The sequence below is a fragment of the Cygnus atratus genome, chromosome 10 (genome assembly GCF_013377495.2).
Source record: "Cygnus atratus isolate AKBS03 ecotype Queensland, Australia chromosome 10, CAtr_DNAZoo_HiC_assembly, whole genome shotgun sequence".
Lineage (NCBI taxonomy): Eukaryota > Metazoa > Chordata > Aves > Anseriformes > Anatidae > Cygnus > Cygnus atratus.
In genome coordinates this window covers 3,032,181-3,058,846 of record NC_066371.1, presented here as the reverse complement: position 1 = coordinate 3,058,846, position 26,666 = coordinate 3,032,181, and positions in this window count along the sequence as shown.

Sequence of the window (26,666 nt, the reverse complement as noted above, 5' to 3'; positions counted from 1 at the left end):
ACCCAAAGCAGTAGTAAATGCCCCAGCTCTCAGGTGAATACCTAAATAAAAGCTGGATACAACCACAGTGGCATCCAGAGGGGAACTCACGCTGCTGGATGCAGTTGTGGTGGGTGCAGGTCCTTGGTATGTCCCCAGGTGGGAGAGGTGGCAGAGGGAGCCCATGGGCGAACTGGGCAGTGTCCCAGCTTTGCATCTCCTGTCCCAGCTGCCCAGTGCACATAGAAAGTCTGAAAGGAGAATACGCACATTTGGGGTCAGGAATAGCACTTCAAGCAATGATGAGGACCAAGTCTCTGAGAGGATGTTATTCTGCAGGATGGTGTAATACAGCAGCAATCTTCCCCTGGGCCAAAGGAAAATATTCAATCATATCTTAAAATTTGTCCAGCTTGATTTGAAAAATAAGTTTCATTCCAGAGCTGCGCTCTTTTTCTCTCTTTCAGCTGCAGAGGTTTTGTGATTTGTACTAACCTTGAAGATACAACACAAAATATGTGCTAATGATATTCCAATCTCCCAGCTGGTGTTGGCAACTCTTTTACTGCTCTGCAGGACAAGTGCAAGTACAAATGCAAGTACCAGAACCTTGTTGAGAGCAGAGTGTCCCACATTTCAGTCTAACCATTCGAACTACAAGACATGTAATAAAACAGTTTCTGCTCTGAATGAATAATTGAGCTGCTTCTGTGGGGAGGCCTCTAAAGAGCCATGTGGCAGAATGTTTTTTAAGGCACTTATGAAAGCTATCCCACCTGGAAACCATCCCACACACAGAGGCCACGTTGCTCTTCCTCTCAGCTTGGTTTAATTGCTCGTTCTATGTCTGTACATAATCCGAATGGTGAAGAAATATGCAGGATACATGAAATGCTATAATTATTTTTAATGTAGAGCAAGATGTCCAAAATCATGAGGCTCCATGGATGTCATTGGGCATCTTTTGCTGGAAAATTCCTTCAGTTAATGCAATAATACTCAAGGATATCAAAAAGAATTTAAGAACACTTTGATGCTTGCTTCTTGAAACAATTATGTAGCACATAAAAATTTCACTGCCTCATCCTCCACCATGCAGCAGGTGCCGCACAGCCCTGCGGAGGGGTCCCACTGCTGGTACGCCCATCCCAGGCAATTCCTCCTTACTCAGGCAAACCCCTGCTGGCCATCTGCTCCAAGCCATAGAGACAGACCTCAACAGAGAATAATTTTTGCATTCTGAAAAATACTTAGAGATGAAGAATTCCTTCTTCCTCCTTGAGATGTAATAGTGAGTAATAACACTAACAACAGTAATGATGATGATGATGATAATAGTAATAATGACAGCACTTGTGACAAATCAACATTTCCTAGTGTATAATGTGTTGCCAAAAACATCCAATAAACTTGGTGTTTACCACCAAAATCATGGTAGTGGTTGGATGTCTCTTAGAGGTTCATTAGACAGCTTGAATAACATATGGCCTCCTATTCCTGCTTCAGCAAGTAAGCTGGGAGTAAGGTCCAGTCTACCTAACTCTGAACCTTATTTATGCCAAAGTTAGAGTCAGAGGAGAGAGACAGGTCCCGCTGAAAGCATCCAAAGATTTTCTTTCCTGAAGTATAGGCACTTAAATTAGGTAGACAGGGATCTTTCACTGTATCCTTGGAGAACAGCTCTGTTTCCAAGGACTACCTAGAAAACTGAAGCAATCAAGTCAGGGGAACAAATTCCACTATTGTTCTGAAATGCATATATAATATGTCCTACCTGATATGTGCAGTATTGCTTTTTAATCAAATGTTTTTTAATCAATATGTTTATGTTTTGCTAGATTAAAAGTTCCATATCTGGACTGAAAGTAAGGAGTGTCACACAATAAAGGAAATTAAGTAAAAATAGAGTTTCATTACTCATGTTATGTACCATTATTTTATATCACTTTGTTTTGGTGACTTTTAAAACTGATTTTATATGGTCGTTTGGGAAAAACAAAACAAAACAACAACAGCAAAACCACGTGTACAAGATAAGGCTGAACTAAACAACAGAAGCTGGAGGTGGAAAGAATGCCCACTACTAAGATTCAGCTGTTTTGTGCTCGAAGAAGTTGTCCCATTCTCATTCCTACTTTTCTGATGGGCATTCGTATGTGTTTTCGACATTATTTGTGCAGAGGCCACAACCAAAGCAGAGAGCTCTGAAAGGAGTGTTACTGTCTTGCAGAGGAAATGCTGGTTTGTTGGGACTGTGCACGGTCCACCAGGACTGTACCTTCTGGGAGTGATGTTAGCTCAAGGATGGGGGAGTGCCTGAGTTACTGCCATGCTTGTGGTTATTTGAGAATACAGTAACCACCCATCACAGATAGATGAACCACTTTTGAACTGAAAAGGAAAACAAACATTCCTAAGAACAACACATGAATCAAATGCACTCTTTCTCACCCTCAGTGCTGTTATTTGATTTAGATGAGGCAGTTCCTTGCTTTCTACAGGGATCACTGGATATTATAGAATTTTCCCCCTGCAAAATTCCTATTGAGCTTTTTTTGTATTTCACTTTGATTCAAAGTTCAACGTTTTGGTGAAAAAAAATCTCTCCATTAGCTTCAACAGCCTTCTATCAAGCTCTTATGTCTTTATTTGGTCCTTAAGCATCCTCTGTTTCAAAGTGCTAGACAAGCTTCCTGCAAAGTTTTTAATTCTGAATCACCAACAGACAGCTAGCCTTTTTACACTTAATTCAAGTTACTACCTCAGAGCCTGGAGAAACTGGAGATGGACCATTAACAGTGCTGCACAAACCGTCAGATTTTCTTGCTGAATGGTAAGCCACTATTTGATGGTCTAAGACATTTTTTAATTGGCATTTCCACCTACCTGTTCTATTATTGCTCCACTTTCAGTGCAAGATGGAGGTTTTCATTACATTGCAACACAGAGAGATAATGAGAGTGTTTGTGCATCTACCACTGCTTCTAAAAGGTGCAAAATTAGAGAACAGATCCGGCTGACACCAGTGGTCTTACGAAAGATCTCTCTGTTGCTATACAGAAGGTTTGTGCTCAGTGACAACAACAAGCAAAAAATGGTGTTGAGGGAAAGTTAACATATTAAGAGAGTGGGGAAGGTTGGAAGAAAAAATCATAATACGCTATTTAATTTTAAAATGTTGTCACTTTTTTGGCTAACAAATCGCCCATGAACAGATTATGATTTTTCTTGATGAATGTAATGATCTTGGTGAGTAATTTATCAGAAGTTTATTCACATGAAGATGACTTGAATAGAAATTTGGACATTGGCGTACATGGCCAGCAGGTCCAGGACCGGTATAAGGAAGTCAAAGACTCGTACTCAAGCAGGAATTCCAGCACTTTGGAATTGGTACAGTGAGATTTTGAGTATGTTATAGAGAAGATGAGTTTCCTGCGTGCTCATTAATATCAGTTGGTATCAGAAGCTGCAGCAGTTGCAGGTCTGGTTTTGTGCCAACATGCTGTGAGCCTTTGTCAAGACACGTAGACGTGCAGATGTACATCGAATGAGATTTGCAAAAGGACCTAAGCAACTAGATGTTTTTGACTAACTAGGTGATTCTGTTCTTTGGTTGTGCAGACCTTCGAAAGCTATCCTGTTTGTGCATACATAGAATGTCCTCAGTGCTGCTATGGAAAGACATGATGCTTTCATGTTGGAGAGTCAGAACAGATCGAAAGAGAAGGAAAAGCCTAATGTGCATCCTCTATATATCTGGCCATCCTTGCAAGTTCCCAAAACTTGTGGGAAAAAAAAAAAAAAAGAAAAAAAAAGAAAAAAAAAGAAAAAAAAAAGGAACAAACTCTCATATTCTCATCCCTTACATTGTCACCGCATGGGACAGAATGTCCTCCATCACATCCCATCTCATCTCAGGGACATGCAGGGACATGGTGAAGGGACTGCAGTGGTGCATCCAGGACAAGATGTATCACCTGCTGCTCCTAGATCTGTAGGATCCTCTGACAAATCTTACCCAAGAGCCCAGTACATGGGACAAGTACACCAGAGAAAAGCCACTAAAGCTGCTGACACATCCATTGTTCCCTGTGTATCCATGACTGCTGTATCTCAGATATTTTAGCTGAAAATTTGTCTTTTTTTTTTTCTTGAAATATGTTTTTTCTTGGTTTCAGGAACTGAGATCTTGTTCTCTCACAATAGTGGGACCCCTCATCAAGGTCTCATCCTTCCCATTCCTAGCTCAGCGTGAGTAAGCACATTGAAAATACTTCACACAGGAGAAAATTATGTCAATGACAGACTTCTGTTCTTAGGGAGCTTTATGAGAATGCACAAAATGTGCTGTGCTTTTGATTTCTGTATTTTATTTGGTTTATTAATTGCTTTATTACTAAAAATGTCTAATTAACAATGACAATGCTTAATTATCTTTTAGTTTGTATGACTTGTGAACTGTCTGTTTAACACTACGTTTCTCATCTCAACGTAACACTGTGATGTGATCTGACATCTGTTATTTACTTCAGCATTATTTCTTTTTTATTTGTGGAGAAAAGGCTGCAGACACCAGACTGTAAATTTTCTTCCTTTGCTAAGGCATACAGTAGAGAACAGAGCATAAAGAAGCCCCAGAATATATACAGGAATCAGGATATAACTTTGTGCCGATGGAAAAAATGTGCAGAGGAGGATATGTTACAGAGAATCTTATTGTATTAAAGTAAATAGAAAGTTTCAACAGATTTCAGCACTGGGAACTGAAATATTCAGTTTCAGGAAGTGAACAATTTAATTCTGTGTTGCACAAGATCTGCAGTATCTATTTGAAACAGAGCAGGGATTCAATTAAGTGCACAGAAACGCAGCCAAACTAGGGGATGATTAGAAGTTTTCCAAAAGCCCATTGCTGATTTGTGTTTTGGTTTGTTTTAGTCTTTTTGAATAAACAAAGCTTGAAGTTTTTGCATCTCATAACAACTGGATTTTTCACATTCATCTAGACTTGTGTTACTGCTTCTGATTTTCTGCATCCTGTGCTGTGGTTCCATTTAGGAGGTATTACCAATTTTATTTCCAGCAGCAGCACACTTTGCAGGTAGATCCTTCAGCAAGGCCTCACGCTGAGTACAGTGCTTCTCAATGTGAATACCAGTACCTGGATGTGACCTGGTACCTGAGCACCATTACAGAAGTAAGCCACTCTGCTGACCCTGTTACAGGTTAATAATTCAATTATACAAGATAAAAGTAGACCTGTAACGACTGAAACGTGCTCCACAACGACTACATTAAGAAACAAAAACAAAAGCAAAGAGCAGCATGGGAAAAGCCTACCTCTTAATCAGCATATTTTGTAGGATCCTTTCTCTCCTCCAGCACTGACACAAAAACAATAGAGACCTCGTGTCTTGTTAACAGTTCTGCCTGCAGGGGAGTGAAAACAAAATTTCCTAGAGAAGAATAAGCCCCATGGCAAGTTCTTTCAGGCATATGGACTCAGGAGATTGAAGTATTTTTTTTCCCCTCAAATATTTTCTTAAGTATTTACATGAAGGATTGTCAGATCAGCACTGCACACCCTCTTTTACAGGCAGTGCTACCAGCAAAAAAGCTATATGCTGCCGGAGCATGGATACCCTTCCCTTCCACCACTGAATCGATCTCCTGTATCTCTCTTTCTATTTACCTGTCTTCTCAGCACTTTTAGTTGGACCAATATAACACATCTGTTTATTACCACCTCTACTTTATGTCAGAAACTATATATGAGGATATGTCTTCTCATAAGAAAAGAATAAATGCATTAGACTGATGTGACTCAGTAGTCACAAGCCGTATCTCCTGAGTTGTCTGGAGAAAACACAGTCAGCTTTTACTGAGCTTGTGCCTGATGACACTCACAGGTGTGTTTTGCAAGTGACTGACAAAGTGCTGTGTTATGAAGGCTGGAATACAGGCAGGCTTTGTGTAATCCTAGCTATTTATACCACATTTGGAAATGATTCCTTTGTTGTACTAATGAGCGTAGGGGTATTGCTGAGGCGGGCTGGAGGCGTTATTTCAGAAGCCGTGTGCTTTCACTGCTGCGGCTGGCAGCCCTCCCCAGGGCCTCGCAGAGGAGCTGCCTCTGCTGACCAGTGCCCCCCTATCTCCATGCACAAAGAGCATCATAAAGACGACCTCTTTTGAGGAAAAAAAAAAAAAAAAGGTCTATTTGCACATTTTGTCCCATAAAGTACCAAATTGTGGACACCACCATCTGATCTAAATGTATTACCATTTTATTCCAAGAGGTATATTGTGACTCTGAGGGCTACAAAGGCATTTATGACATTTTCCCAGCTTTTATTTTTAATGAAACACTAAATTTTGTCTGTGGTAACAACGTGATTAATTAGCAGCAAAGTGAAATATTTTGTCTTCATATCAGATGAAGCATATAACGAAAGAAGCACATAATTTTACCCTTCTAGAGCAAATAAACTTTAAAACTGTAAAGCTAATGGAAAAATATTAGAAGTTTACAGAGAGAAAGTTAGGAAGAAATTGAAGCATTTGTGCTTTTGCAGAAGCAGATCAGATCCTGGGAGAAGGATGAAAGCAGGGAGTGTTTCTGGTAGCCAGGAACTGAGGGACCAATTCCCCGCTTGGTGGATTCCAGCCCCCTTGTGCAGACTTGTGTTATTCATCCCCGTGGTGTCTCTGTACCCCGTAATACCAAATTAATATGGTGCTGTGAAACAAACGACAGATTTATGAGGTGCTGAGACGCTTAGGTAACAGGGACCACAGAAGCATCTATCTTACATAAAAGAGAAATACAGCTTGTCCCCGCTGGCATTTTGCTTCTGTGTGGGAGTGTATGAAGAGCAAAGATATGTCTTTAAAAAGATGCCTCTCTGCGCTCACTCCTTTGAGCTGTGTGATGGCTGTGCACAGCTTATCACCCTACCTAACGGCGGGGTGTATCCGTCACCCTCCTTACAAGCTGAGGAATTGCCTTCTGCAGCTTACGGTGCCTTCCTCACTCCAGCCCTAGATATATCAGGTCAGAAAGCACCCACTGTTTTGCCACCCTGGAGCCTGGCTTTGGTAAGGAAAGGTTTCCCCAGCCAGGAGACCGGGAACATTCAAGTTTAGTGCTCTGCCCTGAAGCACTGCCCTCGGGGCCCAGGGCCTGGCTCCCCACGTGGCAGCAGGCAAAGTTCCTGCTGTTCCTCAATAAAGAGCCATTACAGACAGATATTTTCTTACTCATTTCTTCTTCCCAGTGCCAGGCAGGCAGCTGCTAACCTGAGAGGCTCAGCAGTGAGCCCGGCACATGCTCACGGTGGCAGCAGGAGCCCGGGATGAAGCCCTACCACCCACCAGCACTCAGAGAAAGGCCCTGGCTTGCAGGAGCCGCCGCGCTGCAGGCCCAAGCGAGCCGCAGAAGGGCCGTGGATAGAACTGTGCTGATCCGCTCTGATTTCTCTACGGGCCTGCTGAGCCTGTTTATTTTATGAATTTTCCTGCTCAGCAGTCAGACTCAAGATCCTCTGCCTGTGCTGCAAGCTGATATTCACATATTATTTCTGTCTAAACAATGCAGGGCATACCTGACCTTCAGGTGCCCGCTATTTTTTCATGTATCGTAGGAAGAGCCGGCACAGTCGCTTCTGCGGTCTTCTCCAAGGCAGAGATACCTGGAAGGCAGGAGTAATGAGAGCCACTGCTCAGCTGCCTGCATCTTGTACCAGATCTAGCCCAATTTACAATATAGTTCTTTACATGTCCATTTTTCAACTACCTCCCACCATGTATAATCAAATTACTTTTCTTTCCTTCATTTGATTTCCTCGGGTAAAAATGCACACACTTCTGCCTGTCAAATGCTAAGGAGGGCTTATTAGGATCAGTCATAAAAAATCTATATACTACCTGCAAATAATTGAAATCCTATTTTCAGCTTTCTAGATGCATAATTCACTGTGCTGCTCGGCAATCCAAATCGCAGCCATTAAAACCTTTGATCCTGAAGGACAACAAAGGAGAAAGCACACTTTCTTATCTCTCACATTGGTATAGTGGGAAATATGAGGAGATGACACCGGGGTCTTTACAGCCTCAAATAGATAGGTATAAAGCACTCTGACCCACGTAAAGAGTGGGAATGAAATGGAAATTGTTGGAGAACAGCCATTCTCTCATGTCAAATGCTTTCTCAGCACCTAACAATCACGCTGCCATAACCAGAGGAGTCTCTGCAGGAAAGCACATAGAGATGTTACCCACTGACTTTTCTCCTTCAGCATCCTACATAATGTGGAAGTATTAAAAGATCTTTATATATATATTTATAGCTGCAGGTAAGGAATTAGCAATCTGAACTCTCGCCGGATTGTGGTTCTTGCAAGGCAAGGGAAACTGCATCTTACTACACTGGAAAATTGTGGTTTCATTTATATTTTCCAGGAAGCAAAGTGAGGATGTGTTGCAAACCTGGATTTAAATTCTGAACAATCTTGAGTGCAATGTCTGCTTACAAAGCCAGTCTGTCCCTGCTGAAAATCAGGCTTCCTGATTAATATACATTTATTTGTTTGTTCGTTTGTTTATTGCAAGGGTAACTTTCCAGCAGCTCTTGCAAGATGTTGCAGCAAATATTGTTTTACCCCTATGTAGGCAAATACAAAAAGAAATACTTGAATGTAAATTCAATAAATTATTTATTCTACAAAGGATAGTCTAACCCAATTTAACAAAGAAAGATAAAAAATATTTACTTCTGCCAAATTGATATCTGAAGCTGAGCTTAACATCCCTGAGATTCGTAAATATCCCAAGTGCTTATTTTTGCATTTCTCTAAACTTGTCACTGATTATCCCCAATTCCTCCACCTTCTGTACCGATCTTTCAGAAAGCTGTCAGAGCTGCCTTGGTCCCAGTGGGCTGGGAGGTGGCTTCAGTCACCTCTGAAGGACAATTAGTGATTGTAGGCACAAATCACCACCAGAGTTTGTGCTGCAGACCTGTGTTACCCAGAGCAGAGTTCAGGGGTCTCTGTATGAGCTACAGGGGTCTTTCTGTGGACTAGGAGGGATGTGAAACCACCCTCCATTCAAAAACTATTAGCATTGCATAATAAAGCTTTTTCATAACATTTTTCTGGAGAATGGCACATCTTTGGTCTGCACCCTGGGTCTGCAATGCCGTTCCTGACCTGCCCACATCCTTTGTGAATGCTGCCTGTGCATTAGTGTGGGTGTAGGTCCCAGGGAACAAATGCTGAGCGTGTGTTCGCAGCAAGCAGCACTTCATTTTGTGAGCAGGTTCTGAGCTGTGATACTGTGCAGCAATGGAAATGGGGTGAGAACTAGCCTCCCTCTGTCACACCTACCCTCCCATGCACATTTACACTGCTTCTTGTTTCTAACAGAAAAGTTACAGGTGCAGCTTTGGAAATAAATAAATAAATAAATAAAAATTGCAGTTTATTTTCATCTTTTTTAAGAAAAGTTTTGATTACCCTGACCTGAAAATTTACCTCAGCTTTTGACAGACTTAAAAATAGCAATTAAGCAATCTTTATGAGTTGAACAAAATGTTCCATTTGAAGCCAAAATTACATGCCCTTTCCTACTTTAGGACTTACTTAAATGACTTTACAAAGAAGATAAAAATACATTTAGAATATAAACACTGGAGCTAACAATTAAACAACCATGTGGAATTCATTGCAAAAGGTATGGACGCACCTGGTGCTTTACTGTTTTTCAGTTTCTTTTCACTGAATCACTCTGGCATAATTTGATAGTTTAATAAAAGCTTTGGACTTTGAAATATCCTGTGGGATTTCCGAAACAGTCCATAAGAAAGGTTATACTGCAATTTGATGCTCAGGTTAGAGAAGTTAATACAAAAGAAGTATTTCTGAGAACGCCCTTTAAATATAAAATGGTAGATAAAGCCTGGCAGTTACGAAGGACATGCGTTGAGTCCTTCATCACCTGTATCCAAAGTTCCCAGCTGACTTCTTCTTGCTGGGCTTTTGGAGCCGTAAGCACAGCCCCTGATATGCCCACGTGCCACTCAGCCCTTACAGGGCATCAGGAGTGAGTAAACCCCAGGCAGAAAATGAAGCCACCCGAATTCCTCAGCCAGGAGCTGAGCGTGGCCCAGAGCTGGAAAGGCAGATTATAGCACTTGTGGATTTCATTGGAAGCAAGTCACTCTGAAGAGATATTGAAGAACGAAAAATCCTGTTTGTTACAGGTGGCAGGCTTAGCAGCGTTAGAAATAGGCAGTACATTACAGTGGGATTACGAAGAAAACGGCAAACTGCAAGACAAGATCATTCTGAAATTTGAAGGAAAACAAACAAACAAACAAAAAAAAACTGTACCTCTTCCAGCAGCTTGGAAAAAGCCCTTTCCTCTGCGAGCAAATATCTACCAAGTGAGAGCACTGATCACGGTGAGCCAGAGCTACATAATGCAGCTAAGTCAAGTGAATTTGAACAGTTAACAGCTGGACTAATTAGAGAACGCAGTATTATTGGTATAACTGATAACCAGGACTAAGCAAGGTTATTTTGCAAGTAATAGATTTGACTTTGCAAAGAACAGTGGATATTTGCAGAGCTAATGAAAACTGCGCTTCCCAAATTAAAGTGTGAGCAAGCAGGGAAAGGACTGGAGTGCGTCTAATTAAAAATGCATGCTGAGGCAGGAAGGCAGAATACAAGGGTAAACAAGCGGTAGAGACCAGGCTTATTTGTGATGACTCGGGGTGCCCAGCCCCAGGGGTGCAGCAGCGCCCGTGAGGCCGCAGGATGCATCCTGCACCACGTCCTGTGCTGCTGCAGCATCCCCTGGCTGAGCAAACAGCTCTGCAGACTCCAGGGCAGTCAGCCCAGAGTCTTTTCCTGAAACCAAACACATTACCGGTGTCTCCAAGAGGTTATTGTACAGCTTACAGAGTTAATACTTAAAGAGTTTGCTTTTTTTTGCATGCAAATAAGCTTTGATTTAAACTCATTAGCATTTCCCTCTCTCAGCTCTAGGTTGAGTTATTCTTAGACTCCTTTCTCTTAGAGGAATTATGACTTATTTATCTGACAAAGCGACTACCATCTCCCATCTCATTTTCGTAATCTAACATAACCTTCACAATTCTCCGCAGCCTTGTTTGACAGCTACCTACAACAGGAAGCGTGCCAGGGGTGCCTGCCTTTGCTGGCCAGGACTTTGCCCCCAACCTTCCCATGTGCTTTGGTCCTCTGGGTTCGCACAGCATGAGCCCGGCTCTGGTACCAGCTCTGGCAGAAATGCCAAAGGGTTTGGCTGCTCCCAGCTGTGCACAGCTAGCTATGGCTGGGGTTGCTGCTCCCTCACCTTGGAGTTCAAAGTGTTATCCATTCCTTGAGCCTTCCTGAGGCTCTCAGGATTATTATTTTGCTAGGAGAGGATCCCTCCTCATCTGTCCAACAGCACATTTACAGGCATCCCCAATGGGAATCGTATTCACTGCATTTTTAGAAGGATATATAAGATAAGCCACAACATGCATTTTTGTTATAGACAAATTCCTAGTCTAGAAGGTGCACAGAATAAAGGTTTACTGACCACTTGCTGATATTTTCCTATGAAAACAGCTTCTGCACAGTGATACGAATTAGTAAGGCATTTGAAAAAGCAAGGCTATCTACTTTATGTCAGATAACGAATGACAGCAAAAATGTTCTCATTGTCTCAGCTTGTACAAACAAGAGATCATTGAAAATTGACACAATCTAAGTGGATAAAAAGGAATTTTCTATATATGCTGAATAATTAGTGAAATTAATTGCCATGAATATTACTGATGCCAGAAACATAGCTGGATTCTAAAACCTGGTCATCAACAAGGTTAACAAAAGCATTCAGGATATATAATGATACAATTTTGTCTTTGTAGATTTCAATAAAGAGACATGCATATATTTAGAGCATATTTAGCTAGAAAATTTGACAAGAGATGTGAAGCCTCATGCATCTGGGTTTAGAGCCACGTATTTAACAATTATGAATGAAGACGGAGTGGATACCATCCCAAACTGGCATATTGCAGACATCGACTTCCATCCAAAGCATATGGTGCCAGCTCCTTGTCAAAGAGAAAATACAGAAACAAAAGGCTACGAGTCTGGAGCAAATGACTTCCTATATCTAGACCAGGAAAAAGTTGGCGATATCCCCAGAGCAAACTCATGCACTGTAATACATGCCATTTGTCAGGTGTGGAAAGTACTAAATGAGCACATTACCTGTTTGCTGGGGGATTGACTGATAACACTAATGTTGCTGGATGGAAACGGCTGTAAAATCATTAAGTATATCTTGTTTTACTTAACCTAAACTCATTTAAATTGTAAGACTTCTGGAGAGTGATAGTGAGACTACAATTCCCTGATGTGGTACGGCAGTCTTGAATGCAAAACGAAGTCTTACCTTATTAAGCATATTTTTTATCATATCAGTTACTTACTTAACAGATTAGTAAATGTTGTTTTACTAAAATTATAAGTCAGCTCCTGATATGAAATTGGATTATGTCAGTTCATTTTCTCTATCAGCTTTGCAATATTGCAAAAAAACAAGGATTTCATATTAACATAGAGAAATCGCTAAAATTTCTCTTGCAATTAGACTCAGCCTGCCTTTGCTATTGACACACAAATATTGGCTTGTGTCTTCCTAGAGAAAGCTTTGTTTCCAGTTTTAGATATATACAGAACCAAATTTATGTAAACTAAGTAAAACTAAAAAAAAAAATGAAGAATTTATAAACTCTGTAACTGAAGAGTTCAGAGTAAAGTACGTGTCTTTGAATATTTATCAGGGGCATTTAAAAATAATTTCAAGGACTGTCTTTCCAGCTAGCGGAATTGGAAATTTTCAGGTCTTTGGGAATGTTAATTCTTTTTCTTTTTTCTTTTTTTTTCCTTTTTTTTTTTTTTTTTCCTGATTAAAGTCACCCAAATTTCACCAGGCTTTGACATTTGGTGACTTCAGCCCAGTTTCTCCTGCTTTGCCTTAAGCAGGAGAAGCCATGAGTCTGTGGGCCACTGGAAAGATGACAGTAGTTCACGGAGTGAAAATAAATGCTGAAGATTATGTACTCACCGAAGGTCAAGTTCAAAATAGTTTAAGTCCATCTCTATACAGCTGTCTTAAAATTACTTTAAAGTTGCAACTGCTCCTCATAGTGAGATGCTTGTCCATACCCTAATATGCAGGGATTAGGGTCACCCTTGCAAAGAGCTTTGACAGTATTTAGAGATTGAACCAGTCCCATAAAATCAGGAGTGTTCCCCTTGCTCCCCACTGTAGCATAGCTCCTAAAAATCACCCCCTTTTTTTTTGCCAGATAGATGTTAACACGTGTCCAGTGTGATCAACTGAAATACATCTGTTCTGCATTGTGCCTCTGCAATTAGCAGTAGGAACATAATATTACTACTGCAAAATCACTGCAAATCAGTTATAGTATATCCAGGAATATTCAGTACTGTAAATTTATGTCGACAGAAGTCTCTGAAAGCTATAGTCATACTCTATAAAATTTAGATATCAGATCCAGGTTTTAGTCTTCATATAATTTACTCTTACCTATTAATGGTAGTATTTTGAATAATTAGTTACAATTGAGCCTGAAGGTCTCAATTTGCATTTAACTAGCAAACTTTTACAAGCAGCACACGCCAACAGTTTTAAATGTCACAGCAATGTTTAATCATGCAAGACAATGCATAAAAATGCTCAAAAATATTCCTAATTGGGAATGCAATTATTTACCTTATTGTCTAGACTGTGTTGCCATATATTTTGTCCAAGGAGTAAATCAGCAAGGCAATATCCTAAAGGCAACTCCTCTTATGCTGATGTAAACTGGGCTGGTTTTCACCCAGAAGAGCTACTACTGTCTTATTTATGTATATTCTTTTAAAGACGTATCCTCAGGAAACAACAGGTGCCACATAATGGTTGAACCTGATGATCTTACAGGTCTTTTCCAACCTCAATGATTCCAAGCTTCTATACGTGCCCCTCTCTACCTGCTCTAACATGTGCCATCAGTGGAGGGAACCAGTCCTTGAACTGAGAAGCATAATTAAGTGAAATAGTCTTTATTTACTACATCTTTCAATTCTCCACTCTCTGCTCTGGCTTTACTCTTCCCTGGAGAGCTTCTTTTTACTGCTAACACTACCTTGTCTAGAAGGCTTTATAAATCACCTGCCGAAAAACCGAGGCATCACCTGTAACTGTTCCCGGCCATTCCTCTTTAGCAGCAATACGGCACTTCATGATTGTATCTCAGATACAAACTAGAAAAGAGAAATCAAATAATTAATCACAAGAGTTTATAATCTCATCATATGGTTCATTTGAAAGCCAGAGTTAAAAATTAATAACAGTTCAAACGGAGAAGAAATATCTTATTTCTGATGTTGTCAATCTTCAGCGATATTAAGAACATAAGAACTGCTACAGCTGGTCAGAATAAGGATATATTTAGCACGCTTCTGCTTTGTGGCAGTGATGATTATGAAAGAATTTAATAACATGGCAGGTAACGAATAATCCTTTCTCCTCTTGGAAATCATCACTAGCAAATTTTATACATTTTGAACTGTCATAGAAAAAGCATCAAGACTATGACCCAGGAGACTTGAAGTTGATTCATGCTGCTAACACATTTTCCTCTATTCTCTCTGCACTTATTTCTGTGTCTCTATCTGTAGAAAGGTGATAACAACACTTCCTATACTCCACATGCTTTTTCTATTTCAAACCCTATCCTCAGGATACAGAAGGTGCATGTGAATGGAGAGCACTTCACTCAGTTGGTCTGAGGTCATAGCAGGATAGCAGTCTTATCACAACACGGTATAATAATAGCAACAATAATAATAATAGCTCTTTAAAAGGAGAAATTAAATAGCAGGGTATCAAGGGAACCTATTTTCCTTCCCCTTTTATCACTGTTCTGTTTCCCTTTGCTTGCTTCTTCTCACCCCTTTCCTCCCTGGCAGCCCTGCAGAAGATGAAATGGGTTTTCCCACTGCAGATGCGAGCCTTCGCCGGCTGCGCCTGTCCCTGGGCAGCGCTCTTATCTTGAGGTGTTGGCAGGGATTGTAAGACGGAGCTGAGGAACCAGGTGAATTCCAGACTGCAGAAATTACGTGCCCACAGCACATCACATGGTTAATAAAATGGAAAAATTGAAGTCTGGGTCCCATTAGTTTTCTCTTTTAAAGCACAGGCACCTTCAGTTTATGAATTAGTAAGCCTTTTTCATTTCACAGCCCATGGGGAATTGCTGCTTCCTGCGCTGTTCCTTGTCTTGCTGTGCTTTCTTGTAACTTTTATTTTAACCTCCTGTTTCTCTTCACTGCATTTGAAGAAAAGTTCTACAGAGGAAAATACTGTCTTCCTCACTCTCACTGCCTGCAGTTGGCTTTGGAACAGACAGAAACATCATTAAAAATTGGAATTATTTTCAGTTCCCACATTGCTCACTTATAATATTTAAACCTTGCTGCATACCCCCCCGAGATGTGCAAACAGGAGCAGGAAAATGCAATGTTTTTGCTGATCTACAATTTTTTTTTTTTGGTTGGTTTGTTTTTAAGCTTGCAGAGAGACCACATAAGGAGACTCTGGCAACATCTCTGGATTTGTGCCATTTATGCATTTTATGCCATTATTTAAATTTGGTATATGCAAGCATAACCAATATATTTTAAGACCTTTCAAAATGACCAGTAGTTGAAAAGGACCTTTTAGTCCAACTGGGACCCAATGCATTTCTTGTGTATAGACAGTATGTGTATCAGGAGTCCACTTGGACCAGAATGAGACTGAACGTCCTAAACTGAATAGCTGAAACACGGCTGTACCTGACGTTAGTCTGCATGAATTAAATGTATTGTAAATACAATCACTGGCTCTAAACCTGTCATCCAACGTGTAGACAAATGTTGCCTAATATTAGAGGTTTTACTGAGCATAGTAGTGCTAATTCTGTTCCATCGTGCACTTCCATTCCTGAGTAAGTGGCTGGATAAGTAATATCTCTAATCATTCTAGTAAGAGGCTCTATCAGTACTTTCAAAATGACTAATAGCATTTAACTCTCAGATTATATTTATAAATGGTTTCCACTTAATACATTGTATAGTTGACTTTAATAAGTACTTATTGCAGGCTTGTGTAGTACAAATACGTTGCTTAGGCTGTGATAAAATGGTACTCCCAGGAATACTTACAACAATGAGTGGTTTGGCTAACGATAGAAAACATACATTTGTGAATGCCTTATTTACACAACTCTCTGATTTATGTTTCTTCTTGTTTCTGGAGTTGGGTAAAAGACTCCATTCAAAATAGGAAAACCCTGTGGGGAAAGTGTATTGAACCTTTCTTTTTTGGTCCATTATTGAAGTGCATTTTTGACTTTAAGTATTTTAGATACAAACCACATCCACAATTCTTTCCTAAGCAAATGAGGTTTAATCTCTCTGTACTGATCTCATTTGTGCTAAGAAGCATCTCAGCTGCTAACGCAGGTAAGGTGTTTAACATGTTCTGCGTGTCAGATTCACTGCAGAGCACCGGATTCACCTCCCTTCTTGACATTTGTTTCTTATCTCTGACAATTAGTTGTGCTGAAATCACCTTGTTTGTTTTATTGTCATGGAGCGAAGATAGCTCTGTACTCAAAGCACTGCCTTCAATCTTGTTTGCTGCTTCTATATTGCAACATATTTTATTAACCCTTTGGTCATGCAAATCTTGTATGTTCAGACATTTCTGCTTTCAGACTTTTTTGATGTAAAGGCATTTATTTAATTTTGTTTCCTCAGGATGAGCTCAGGGACAGTGGTGACGGCCCAGGCAAATATAATTTGAATAACGATTTATTTATTTATGGCTTATAAAGTTGAAGAATCTCTTGAGAATCCCTCAGAATTAGAGTCTATACCGATGGAAGACATTATCTTTGTTATTACTAAGGGCTAGGTTATTCAGTATTTCTTCAGATAATTGAAATTATTAAAGGGGGATTGAGATTACTAAGAAGAAACCCACCTAAAAATGGGAATAAAAATATAATGCTTTGATTAAGTTAGCAGTAACAGCTTTACTAACAAATCACAGTTGCTTTTCATACTGATTATATTTTTTCTCTGCCTGTCACACCTGCTTTTTGTGCTGAATTGTAACTGTTGCCCTACTTGCACAAGCTCTGCTGCAGTGACATGCATTGGGGATTTGGAGTGGTTCATTTTTAAAGAGTTACGTGAAAACCATCTTTACATATTTTGATTCAAAAATACCCTTGCAAGGAAAAACAAAACATCATAATCTAGATAGATCAGTTATAATTGTTCTGATTTCTGAGTTTCCCTGGTAGAAAATGACTAACTCCATCCATTAATAACTTCAGCAGAATAATTTCCAGACACCTCCCAGTTTCTGTATTACATAATATGTTATACTTATTATATAAATCTGTTAAGCTTTGAGCTGCCGTCTGGGTTTATTCTTCCCCAGATAGGATGCAGTTCCACATACATTCAAGATTTAAGCTTTTTCATTCTGTTCAGGCTAAAAGGTTTTATTTCTGAAGCAGCCATTATCTTGAGAGAATAGATCAGTCTTCAAGACCTTGCTCATTAACACCTGCCTATTAAAGTATATGTTATATAAGACATTTATGTAGTGGCACCATACAGCTCAAACGGAATATTTGCTTTTTCTTTTAAAAGGCTTTTTTTTTTTTTCCTAGTGAATTATATGTGTTCCTCAGAGTGTTGTGGATTGAACTCCATAGTGCTGGTCCCTATAATTAGCGCAGCCCCAGAGGACTCCTCTGAAGAATAACTTCATTTCTTAACACTTGAGAAGAATATAATGAGTCCAGCATGGACCCATGGTGAGGCTACATGACTTTTTGGACGCCTTTCTCTCTATATACAAATATACAGACATATACACATATATATTTACACACTTATTTACACCAGACCTGCTAGACCTTAAGGTCCTGATCCCAAATACCTTTACTTATCATATGGTAAAACTTTCCTAAAGGAGATGTGAAGGTTCAGCTCAGAAAGTTGTGCTAGCTTATGTATGGCAGCCACCAGTGGAGCAAATCCTATACTTGCTTCCAGCCCTGCAGATTCCAGCTCCATTGACTTTAAACAACATTACAATGCAATTTTATTAGTAGAGAAGCTAAAAAAAATTAATATAGTTAATATCTTCCTTTTTTCTTTTGTATAATAGTTACCTGAAAATGTTTTTTTTTTTTATTATTATTATTGTTTGTTTGTTTTCCTGATGAGATTTCAGAAAGATGAAATACCAGAAGGTGGAAAGACCAAAAGCGTTGGCTTGGTGACAGAAACTGCAAAAGAGAGGCTTCCTCCAAAGCAGAGGAAAGGTCAGAGGAGATGAGGGAGCATCATTCAGCGTGTGCCAAGGCAGTGCAGTGGCTGGTGGGGCAGGAGATGAGAGCCCCCAGCCTGATGGCCACAGTGCTCACAGGGGAGACCCTGAGGCCTTGTCTTGCCTGTGTAGAACGAGTCCCCCTGAAATCAGGAGAAATCTTTCTGCTGACTGAAAAATAATGCTTCAGATCAGGCCTGGTGTACAAAGGAGATATCCAAAAGAAAATAACCTTTAAAAAAAATTCATTGTAAAGTGATGCTAGATGAGAAGAGTTTAAAGATGACACCTGTGATCTTTCCTTTTATGGAGCTCTTCAGAAACCAAGATCCTTCGTCTGTGTGAAAGTTTCATCTTGGGGAAGTTTCTAAGACAACCACCACACAGCAACAAAGCGATTGCCACAGCTAAACATTTCCCTCCGACACTGCTTTGAAAACAATTAACCTAAATCTCTCAAAACTTGACAATTAATTCAGATTTGGTTCATTTCAATCACTGGAATGAAAGCAAAAGGGGGAAAAGTATATCAAGGCAGTGCTGGTAATAAATGAAAAAAACCTTTCTTCTGATTGCTTTGGAGCTGATAAACCTTTCTCATCCACAAGTGTTAAACGCCCCCAGAAACATGGAACACAAATACCACGACTGAATCAGATCCCTGGGAATGGAGATTCCACCTGGTTCATTGCATGAGGGACCATCCCCGCCAGCTGGATCACACCGCACGTTGCTCCCAGCACCACACGCTGAATTTCCTGAATTTCCATATGTGGACTGATCGCATTTCAGGTGGTAATTTTTCATATGTTTCATCATCCCAGGTATTAATCAATCTCTGCAGCAGGGAGAGGAATGGGACATTGTTGTGCCCTGCCTGTGCCTTGCACATCGCTGACTGCACACCTGGGGGTGAAGGTGACACCCGAGGTTTTTGAAACGTGGTGTGGAAAAACAGTTAAATATCTAAGAAGTTAACGATTTCTGAAGGATTTCTAAAGGATTTTTAAGACTGAAATTTTGCTGTCAGGCTCAAATGGCCCCTGAATTTGCCTTGCAGAAGGATAGAGAGATTTTAATTTATGGATAGGAAAAAGTGATTGTGAGAAAATAATTCCTCTATACTTTTAGATAAAACTCTCCAGAATTTTCCCTTTGATTTGTTTAAATGAAGCCAGGGACATTTCAAATTAGAAAACAGAGGAACATTACAACTCCAAAACAAATTTCAAAATGAAAGGAAATTTTGGTGTCATTCACTTATTAACAAGTACATTGCAACGCCAAGGAACAGGCTAGCAAGTATTTTGTGGGTTTGCTTCTCAGTTCAAAGCCAGTTTAAGAGTGGCCTATGGACAGACCTGCTTTGAAACCCCTGAGGACCATCTAATGGTTGAACACTGCTTTTCACAGCCATTCCCTGTTCCACTCCCTGCCTCTGTGATGGGGCAGCTGGAAGAGCATGGCTCAGATCACTCATTGGGCTCCAGCAAGAGAAATGCAACTTGCAAAATCCCTGATTTTTTTTTATTTTTTTATTAAGATTTTGAACTAGCTGTGGAAATAAAACAAAACATATCAAAGGCAAGCATTACTCGTTGAATAAGGCAAACACACAATGATTAATTTACTTTCTTGTTAAGTTGACAGCAGAGGTCAAGGAAGAAGACAACAGAAAATCCTATTTTCTCAGCTTGGTTTCAGATTGTTTTGGGAGGCCACTCTGAGCAGCACAAAGGTAATCACCCATCTGGGCAATGAAACGTTACCTCCAATTACTTGCAGCCTCTGGTCACTTTTTGTATAGGTTCTTCATTGTCATGTCAAGGAAACCATTATACACATTTTCACCTTTGCAAATATTTCTCCTGAGACGCTGGATTTTATACATTTCTTTTTCCTGAATGTCTTCTCATTCCACTATAATTGCATTCCTCCCAACAGAAGTTTTCTTTCAAGTGTTTTGCCTTCTTTCTCCTTTTCTTTACCACTATTACTGCAAAGTGGAAAAAAAAAAAGTGGGAAAAATGCCAGAGCTGCCATTTATTTTAAATGGCTTCTCTAATCCATTTTTTTTTCCTTTGACTTTACATTCAGTATAACCTTGTTGTTTAAATACTGTATCCTTTGTAAAGCTCATCCCTACAACACTCTTACAATAACAATTAATGTGAAGTACTAGCTGTCTCAGCGGTTCTTAAGCCTGCTCTTCAGCCTTAATCTTCCATCCCTTTCTTCAACTCTACCTGTTCTCCACACTCCATAAAACCTAAAGACTAGAAGTAGCATTAAAGTCACACATACATTTTTACATTAAAAATATGAATGTAATATAGGTATTGGATCATATCATCATGATTTTCATACAGGGGAATGAATTCAACAACATGTTGTAAAAGCACAAGAGAAATCAAAATCTCCATGAACTTTACATCTTTTATGTATACATAAAAAGAAGATGGGTGCTGCTGATTTGATTTTCATTGTCTAACTGGGTTTTATTCAAAGAGGAATGGTTTTATTTAGACAATAAGAAAATACGCTTTTGTGTGTGTGTGATTTGGTATTGTAATTGTCAATGTGAAATACCAGGAAAAAAATATTTATTTCATCATAATGAGCTATGGAACTGGGTAGATTATTTTTGTCACTTCTGCAGTGCAGTGGTACGGTCTATTTGTAGAGAACCAGAACACTCCTTTGATGGGGGTGATTTTAAATAACTTAATTGCAAGGCAGATGGTAAGAAACAAACAACAAAAAAAACCCTCATGAAACAAAACAAAAAAAACCTGTATAAAGGTGGAAAATTGCTTGAGGAATGCTGTGGTCTCACAGGGAGAAATCTTTCTATTTGTAGCTGGTAACTGCAGACTCCAAGTCTGTGATTAGCCTTTAATGTAGAAGAGGTAATACGATGTAGCTGATGAAAACATGTCAACACAGCATGAGGAAAAGAACAAGAAGGCAACTTTTTCCTCAAATGAAAAATTTCAGATCTTCAAACACACTCTGTTTTCAGAAGCAACAATTGGAAAAAAAAAAAAAAAAAAAAGCACAACCCACCAGCTTTAGTATTCACACTAAAGCATCTAAATTATTTTTTATCAAATTTCCTCAGGCTTGTTAACATTATGGGTTGCATCAAATCCAGTTTTTCACTGGGTTCCCAATTTTACACGCAGTGTGATAACATGGGTGAATCTGGTCACTGGACCAAACACAACTAAAAGGTTTGCTCGTCTTGAAGAAATTGGTGATGCTGTCAGCACATCCTTCCAGGCGGAGCACGGCCACAGAGGTGGAATATGTGGTAGTCTTACAGGGAACTTGGCTGCTGGAGAGGTCTCCTGAAACATATGAAAGCTGTCACAGGGCCTCAACTCCAGTTGTGCTTTCTGTTTTAACCAAATTGGTGATAATTATATTATGTACATACACAAAATGCTTCAAGACAGAAGAAACCCAGCTATGCCAGGAAAACAATGTCATCCACTGCCTACCTACACAAGACCCATCTCTCCTCAACACGTCAAAGCTAGAATTAAAATGCTAGTTGTAATAACTCCTATCCATAGAAAATATAATTGTTTTGAGGGGAAAAAAAACGAAAAAAAAAAATCAGGTTGTGATCCATTGCAACCAAGAACCACAAACCTGAGGGACTTCATGTCAGCCTGGGCAGGACATTAGGGGCATGTTACCCAGAACACATACAATTGACTGAATATGTAATCAGTAGAAAAGACAAGGTAGCATGTTTTGTTGACAGATCATGACAATAAGCATTCCAAGAAAAGTAATTTTCTGTGTAATGACCGTAAGAGTGGAGAAAATCTGAAGTGAAAATGTAAATTCAAATGTATGCTCACAAATCTTTCCAGTGACTCCAAAGTTATTACACTATTAACTGGGCAGTGGGGATGCCAGATATCCTGTTTTTGAGGAATCGCAACTATAATTTTAAGGATTTTTGCTATGAGCACTGTTTTCCCTCAGATTCTTCAAGCCCATCTCTGCATGTGCTGCAGCCTGGGAAAGCCTGAGGGGCACCCCAAGCCCTGTACCAGAGGAGGAAAACAAAAGATGTTTGTGCATGAGGCAGTTCTGCTACATGACCTTTGTCAAATCAGTTGTCTTCTCCATGCCTCAGCTCTCCCATGACACTGGGATGTTGCTACCACCTCCCATGCCCCATATTTCCCATCTTCTGGGGGGTTCAGCTCATGGTAGTGAGATGCATCCTTTGCTAGTAAACAGACACAGCAGGACAAACTCTCACTGATGCACTCATGCCCAAGCAATTTTTGACTTCTGAGGATGGCTAAGTTTAAGTAAATGGGAAAAAAAATGATTGCTGGGTTTAAAACATCCTCTCTCAGAATTATGGATATGGGCACTTTTCTGGATTTTGTTATAATGTATCATGAAGGTCTTCAAAAAAATTCCTGGCCACTAATTTCCTGCTTTATTCAGATGTAGGTGGTGTCATGGCATTGTGTGAGCACTGGGACTTGTGTTGCTCTGTGAGAAAAGGATAATAATTTTGCACTTTATGAGGGAGGAAGAAAAAGTATACACATACTTTTACACTCCCAAGCGTAAAACCTGGACTTAAATGTGGAAGTGCTTACAGATCCCTGAATAGAAATATTAAAGAAGCATTACAATTATTATATGGGAGATTATGACCAATGGCAGTGAAATTCGTAACAGCTCTCTGTGGGGTTTTCCCTCTAAATTTCACAACTGCCAGATCCTAATCTCCGGTACGTGTCGTGCATTGTTTGTTACACGGAAAATGCTGCTGCAATCCTGCCTGCATACACATTAGCAACCTTTTTTTTTTTCCTTCTTCTGAGATTCTCCGAGATATATTGCCCTTCTGAGATTAAAATCTAGCCCTAAATCTTCAAAGCAATTACATAGACAAAAAGCAGCAATCTCTTCCTGCCATACAACTTCCAAAGAGTAGAAATCACCAGATCAGAAGACGATGCTAGATTATCAGCCCAGAGAAAAGGCATGATATCCCGCAGGAGTGATCAATACATGAACAAATATGCCTACCTTGATCTTGGTCCTCTATAAAGCTGTAGGAGTTTGTTTCAGATTTTAATGGAAAGACAATTGGACAATATAGATTTTTTTCCCCCCCAGGAAAAGGTGCATTTAAAGAGCTAAAGCAAAACAAAGGAAGAATGAAAGCAGAAGGAAATCTGCGCTTGCAGTCTGTTTTTGTTTTCTTCCTTTGTATGAAACAAAATGCTACTGATTTTTTGGTCTCTTTGAACACTTTTTTTTGGAAGGTTTATTTGAAAAGAAGTGAGCAAGCAGAAAGAATGAAGCAGCTTTTGAGGTCCTTGAGAATTGGATTTTTGGAATGTATTGTACCTGTTTATATTCTGATTACTGGGAATAATATAAAAAGGAATCAAACATTTTTACAAAGAAAAGAATATAATGAATCAATCCCAAGTCACATTATTCTGGCTTTGTTCCCACATGCACTTAAACTACTAATGACATCTACAATCACTACATTGGTATTTATTACTTATTTTAAAAGACAGAAGACAAGATCTTTAAAATCATTGGCAACATCATGATTGTACAATTCCACATAGTCAATATGTGAGGGTGTTGCCTTTTTTTTTTTTTTATTATTCCTCCTTAACCACCACAAGGAGAGAATTTCAGCTTAGGTATACAGAGGGAGAAACCGAGAAACTTTGCCTTCAATGTCAACAGAACTGGGATTTCACTGAAAGGAATCAATGAACTCTTAATTTTCCAGGGCAGGCATTCAATTATGACAGTAGAAATTATTATATTCTCAAGCCTAATTTGTGCATGAATTGTTTGATGAATTTGAATATTCTTTAGTTACCATTGCACAAAGTAAATGATGGATAAACTATGCTCTGGATAATGCATTGTATGTAATCTAATAGAAAATGGGCTATATCTTCCAACATTGAAATATTTTTGTTACTACTGCCACGAACAGCAACCAGAAACGTAGTACCTATGAGAATATGGTTCAAATTCCTTGTAACCTAAGTAAAATTCAATCTTTGCTATATTACAGAAGAAACTGAAGGAATGCTTTGGAACACTTTACAAAAGATTACAGAAGACAAGCTGGTCAAAAAAGGATTGAAATGGAAGAATTTTAAATTCTTATCACGATCCACACTTCCTTTATGCTATTAAAAGTAAATCCACTGAGGTTAGCAAAAAATGTTGTATATGAAGTTTGCTTGATTTTAAACAGAAATAATTAAGTACTTCTCTCAAGATATAAATCCTTCTAAAGATCAAACATCTCCTTTAAGATATAGAGGGGATTGAATGCTACTGCAAAATTTTTCAGTAACTACATTCAAGCCATGAATTATTTATTTAGAAAAAGACCTGTAGCAGAAATGAAATTAAAACAAACAACAACAAAACCCACCAACCACAAACATAGGTGGCACTTACAATTTCAGGTAAAGAAGAAAGCATCCCTTAGTGCGTATCATAGCACTTAGTGGTAAGTGACAAAGTTATATGATACTACAACATTAGAAAGAGAAATTTAGATTTGCATTTGGATAAAAGAATTGAAATGGATTTTCATCTACCAGGGTCCTCAAAAATCAGCACTGTGCACCATTTACACTAACAAGATGATTATTCCACATTAGAATAGACGTTTTGATGTGCATATACATTATTTAACATTATTGAGAGGGAAATGATGCTTAGCTAGACTAAAAACAAGATTACACCTAAATCATCTCTTGAATGTCTATAGGAATTTGTTTACTGGTAACCTCTTATAACTTTTACTCTGTATTGTGTTCAACATTCATCAAGTATTTTAAGCAGCTCCTAATCTTTATGTAGAAGGAAATAATCACTGGGCTCACAGCAGACATATGAAATACATACTGTGACTGTAGCTCTACAAAAAACATTATGGGAAAGCATTCAACAGGCAGCTGAAGGTTGATGGTTCATTGTCTGGTTACACTTTGCCCATGTTACTTTGAAAAAAAACTTCCTAAAGACCTCAACCCAGAGTCTTTCCATAGGCAATATGGCCACTGACTTTGTAAGTGGTCTTTTCCAGGGCAGTGGGACTGGTTAGGGACATTGTAGTTTAAAGCACACTTCAGGTTTGATTGGAAAAAAACAACTCCAAGGTCAAGGAACAAGCCATTTTCCTGAAGATTCAGATTCATGCTTTTCTTCTCCCACAGATTTCTTCTACAAGCACCAGATCCCTATTTCTTAGGATGTTGTGAAGATAAATACATTTACAAGGTGTTTTGATATGCTCATGTATAAAGACTGTGAAATGTTCTCAGTAATTTTATTGGAATTAAAATTGGTGCTTAATTTCCTTTCGTAAGATTTATATTTTCTTGCAGTTCTTTTTAAGATTTCCAGAGGGAAAAAGAATTGAAGCTTATAAACCAAAAAGAAAGTGTCTTTAATCCTTTGATTAAACTTTGGTTATAATGGTGAGGACTAACACCTGAAAGGAAGGGTTTATTACTGAAATATCATTAGATACTATAACTGAGATACTTAGTGTGTGCTATAAATTTCTCTTAACTGCTACTGCTACTTAAATGTAATCCACATCTAAATCTCACATCTAATCAGCCAACTAATCAATTTATTAATCAGCACTTCACAAGTGGTCTTGACCTCTCTAACACCACAGCATTTTCAACAATCCTGAAAGGCAATGATTTGAGATTTGGAAAATGTAGGCAGTATAGGAGTTATAATTTTCCTTCGTTATTTTGACCTTGATAACTCCTGATTTGTCAGTAACCTAAGTTGGGTCAAGTCCTGACAATCCAGGGACCCTCTGTCAGTCTTGTTTCATACTCAGAAGTTGCTGGTGTGCAAACACACAGCTGGCAGCTCTTCATCGGTGGACAGACCCTAAAGCCAGCAGATGTGGTCTGCACAGAGGTTTTCCATCATGGCTGATGACCACCTCTGTTCAACCAACACCTCTCTAGTACTCCTAGCAGAGGAGAGCAAGCACTGCCGGGTTACTGATGCATTTGATGTCCTACAGCCAAATCCATAGACAGATGGGCCTAAAGCAAAGTACTGCAAGAGTGGTCTATTTTATTCTGGGGCTAGGCCAGCTTCAGACAACCTGAGCCTGGGAGCTCATGAAAGGG